This window comes from Leptinotarsa decemlineata, unplaced genomic scaffold, assembly GCF_025532065.1.
Source record: "Leptinotarsa decemlineata unplaced genomic scaffold, Ldec_3_MD MMD2_tig00000133_RagTag_RagTag, whole genome shotgun sequence".
Lineage (NCBI taxonomy): Eukaryota > Metazoa > Arthropoda > Insecta > Coleoptera > Chrysomelidae > Leptinotarsa > Leptinotarsa decemlineata.
In genome coordinates, this window is record NW_027412542.1 from 892,547 (window position 1) to 897,700 (window position 5,154).

A 5,154-nucleotide genomic window follows, 5' to 3' on the forward strand; every position below is an offset into this window, starting at 1 on the left:
TACCATGTTTTATTTCCATTCCAACTTTCAGTACTTTTTTTATTTCTAAGTTTCACCACGTTTCATTTAATTTGAGAATTGCATTCCTCTTTAATATTATGAACAGGTGCTTCATCCTGCTGAAACTGAGGCAATTGCCTTGAGCGCAACAATCCAGGGGCACAAAATCAGTGAAAATAACCCAATTGAAGGCACAGGAGATTAAATTCAATTATAGAAGGAAGTTAACAGGTTGAGCGCCCACGATTCCAATCGGAGTATATGGGCATCAATCAGCGATACCACCCACTCCTATTGAAGTGTTGTGAATCCCTAACTTGTGAAAATCAGTATTCGTTCGGCGTTGGCTAGAGGAAGTTTTAGCTCCACTGATGTCCTTCTAAAAACATTTGTTGAGCACGTGTTAGGTTAGGTCCAAAGTGAGTGGGTCTATTTGACCCTCCACCGCAACCCGCAAGGGTTTATTGTGGCTCTCACACCTATTCTCACACGGCCAAACAAACCCAGCTTCTTAACGAAGCCAATTAGTTTGTATGGTGAGTGGTCTTTCAGGTCAGATGGTAAGAGTCCGGCTCTGCCAAACTCTAAAGACCTGATTCGGTCCCCAGCGGGGCAGGCACAAAGTATATGCTCTGTTAATGAGGTAGTCGGATAGTCAAGTTGCAACCTTCCCATATGAGGGAAGCTACACCTGACGATGCCTTAGATTCAGCCCTGCAGGGCTTTTTCGCCTTTGGTTTTGGTGAAACCTCACTTGAGTGCAAACGTTTACTAAACCTGCTCATGGGGGGTTAGTTCCCCCACCTGAGACAGATTCTGCGTACGCCGTAGCTCTCGCTCCTAAACTAAATTTACAGGGAGGTCAGTTTGAGTCGTAAACTCGACATCCATCTCCTCTGTAGACTCTCTCCTGAACTAAATTTACAGTGAGGTCCGTTGGGGTCGTAAACTCGACACCCATCTCCTCTGTAGACTCGCTCCTGAACTAAGTTTACAGGGAGGTCAGTTTGAGCATGTGTTATATATAGTTGATTTTTTGTGTTGTTACACATGGACGCCAAACCTGGACTCTTCTGGATTGCAGAAAAAAGAACGTAATTTTCATGTGTACAGTAGGAAAGCACTCACAGATGAAGAATTATTGCAGTGTTTACAAGATAGTATGGTGACGAATATCCCTCCGAATCAGAAAGTGCACATGGTAATGACCAGTCGTTAGAAAACATTCCAGTTTCGATTGTAAATACCAATTCAGCTTCGACTAATGCGTGAAGGAAATTCAAGTGGACAAAAACAGATATATTGAAACAGTTTACATTCAAAAAAAATCAAGAGCTATTCCGGGAAGAGGCAGACCTATAGATTAGACATATACTGTGTCCGTAAAGTATGGAACCAATTCATTTTTAGCTAAACAGGTCATTTTAAGAAATAATCCTGAAACACGTCGACTTTTGATGTTAATTTACCGTATTTTAAAATAATAATCTAATATACAGGGTGAATTACGTTCGAGTAATGACGTCACCGTCATTTTTTTTAAATGGAACACCCCATTTTGTCTCAATTTTCGGATTACTCTAGCTGAGCTGATTCCAATTGGTACAGGGTGGACAAAAATACAGTAGTTGTGTGTGTGCTAATAAAGTAACGCGTAACATTCTTTATTAGGTAAATTAACAATATTATCAAAAATACTTATTGTCTAGCGGCAATTGGTTTAAATGTAAAGTTAGTCGCGAAATCGGTGTTGGCAAAACAACGGGACACAAACTATTGAAGCTTGAAAAATGGCATCCTTATAAAATCAAACTTGTGCAAGAATTAAACGAAGATGATCCCGATAGACGACTCTAATTTTGCGAAGAAATGATGGATAAATGTCACCGAGACCCTCTCTTGATACAAAACATTATTTTTTCTGATGAGTCCACTTTCACGTTAAATGGTGAGGTTAACCGTCAGAATTGTAGATACTGGGCAAAAGAAAACCCCCACTGGATGCGTACCCTCAAAAGGTAAATGTATGGGCTGGAATTGTACGAAATCGAATCATTGGACCCTACTTTATCGAAGGTAATTTAAACGGGGCAAAGTACCTTGAGTTTTTAAGGGGGTATCTCGTACCTACTTTACGTAATTTATTTCCCAGCAGACGTAATCCTGGAGGTTTTGATGAAAGTTTATGGTTTCAACAGGATGGTGCACCTCCACATTATGCTGTAGATGTTAGAAGGTACGTAGATGAAATTTTTCCGAACAGATGGATTGGTAGACGTGGACCCACTGAATGGCCAGCGAGGTCACCAGATTTAAATCCTATGGATTATTTTCTGTGGGGCCATCTGAAGAATGTTATTCATAAAACGAAACCAGCAAATATTGAAGATGTACAAGTGAAAATTTGAACAGAAATAAACAATATTACGCAAGAAACCATACACAAGGTTCAATAAGAATTTGTACAACGTTTGGGTTACTGTCAAATACAGCAAGGGCTGCAGTTCGAACATTTAATATAAAGTCATGTATTCCAGCATATTCTGTCTGCTAGACAATAAGTATTTTTGATAATAATATTGTTAATTTACCTAATAAAGAATGTTACGCGTTACTTTATTAGCACACACAAAACTACTGTATTTTTGTCCACCGTGTACCGATTGGAATCAACATGTGATACATTTTTGGAATCAGCTCAGCTAGAGTAATCCGAAAATTGAGACAAAAGGGGGTGTTCCATTTAAAAAAAATGACGGTGACGTCATTACTCGAACGTAATTCACCCTGTATATTAGATTATTATTTTAAAATACGGTAAATTAATATCAAAAATTGACGTGTTTCAGGATTATTTCTTAAAATGACCTGTTTAGCTAAAAATGAATTTGTTCCATACTTTACGGACAGTGTATAATTGACGACATGAATTGCAAAAAAACAAAACATAACGGCAGTCTAGAGTACCTCAAAAATATGGTCGACAGTCAACCTGTTAATATTTTTTCACTTATTAAAAAAAAAAGTGATATTTATCATAACTCTTCAAATGCTCCCTTACATAAATTTACAAGTTTTCTGCAGTAGGTAAGAGCACTAATTTCTGTTGAACTGCCACCAACTCTAGAACAGGGAAAAAAATGATAGGATTTTTTTTCTGAAATATATTTGTAAGGAAGTTTGTTATTTCAAAAATGGCAAAGGTCTGACAATAGATAAAACCACTAGTACTACACTCTTGTTACTCTCAAGATATTGCTAAATAATGAAGTTTTCTTTAAAAAAAGGAAATATATCAATATAATTTATGGGTCTTGTAATATTACTTTCGATGAATAATGCTTTTTTTCTAATGTTTCTATTGGTGGAGCTAAATTGGTTGAAGGTATGCAAATTCGTAAGATTAGCTACTCAGGAATGTTATAGTCATAATACTCATTATGTTTCGAATTGGTGTCTTGTAATGAGGGCAATCACGAAAATCTCTTGCCACGAAAGAGCGTGAGATCAGTTCTCGTGGTTCGTTCGTTATTGACAAGGAAGAGGAAGATCAAACTGTAGTAGTTTGATCTTCCTCTTGAAGATGATCACTTGGTGATCGAAACACGTGTCGAGGTGTTAAAATAACGGTTTGGTGTTGGGGAAAAAACTCCAGTAATATTTCTCAACTTCTCTAATAGTGATTCAATGATTCTCCATAACAATTTTTTTCATTTTCATCGGTTGTTGGTGCGTTGGGTCGTCCTAGGAGAGCGTCGTCACTCACATATTCTCGACCTCCTGAGAAAAGTTTGTACTACTTGTAAACATTTTTCTGACCATGGTATAGCAACCTTCATACAAGTGTTTCTGAGCACTTAATTTCATTTTTTTACTCAAAATTTGATGCCAATCATTGGATTCATTTCTTTTGACAACAAAAAATCCAACTTTTATGCCTCTCAATGAAGCATGCTAAACAGATGAAACTGATATATGTTCGAGACGATTGTACCAAAATAAAAAATCGCTAATCGAATGTACGTATTCCAAAAAATTTGAACATTCATTTTATTTTTTGAACAGACCTCAAATGTATGTATAAATATGTATGAGGGGCACCGCACTGACAATTCAAATATTTGTTGGACTGTTTTCAAAAAAAGTGTTTGTCTTTTGTGAAGGTAAGATTATCCATTTTCTTTCATTTTATAAGGTTGACTGAACTTAAAATCACATCAATTTTCATGTATTTTTGATATGGCAATCACAAATAAAGGCTAATTTTCCTTACTCACAGGATTGCCAGATGTTCTACCCTAATTCGGTGAATTTTCTGCTTTTCCACTTGATTTTTATGATAAATATTCAAAACTATCATGTCCAGTGTAATTTTTGGTCTTTTTTTAATTTAAAAGAAAACTGACACACTTCAGCATCTATTACTTTCAATTTTCACAATATTTTTCCAAAAAAGTTACGATCTTTTTTCAAACATTTTACACTCTCGTGTTGATATTTGTTCCAACAAATTTCAAACCCTGTTTACTATGAGTACTATATTTGCGTCTGAATCCAAACTTGGTTCTGTAAAAAGGCAAGTTGAGCTTAAAGGATAGCAGAGAAACTAGAAACAGATGACCATGTGGAGTATACTCTAGTGATGGACTGCCAGTAGCAAAATGAGAGATTTATGGGAAAAAACTGTCTGATTCAGTTTTTTTGCTACTCTTTTTTCAACGTTAAAAACTGCGAGTTTCCAATAAAATTGTTCTTTTTCCATTATTTTGTATTTCTGACATAAGGTATAAGACCCTATTATAGTTCAGAATAGTTCCGAGGACAGTTGCGTGCCTCAACTGATTCTTAAAGTTTGACCTACGTAAGACATGACATGAATCGTATAGTACCTTATAATCATCCGATGACAAAGTCGATTTAACTCCCAACTAAAATAAATTATTCATTCAGCAGCATGTCTACTTAAGGCATCTGGTGACCCTGACTAAATTTCACCAAATTTAATAAGAGATAAGTGAAATACTTATACTTTTGTGTCAGGGACTAAAACACCATATGTGTATTTTATGATAATGTCCCGTTTTTTGTACGACCATTTCAATACGTTGCGTCCTAGTGAGAAAAGAAAATATTGTGTAATAAGGTAACATAAAC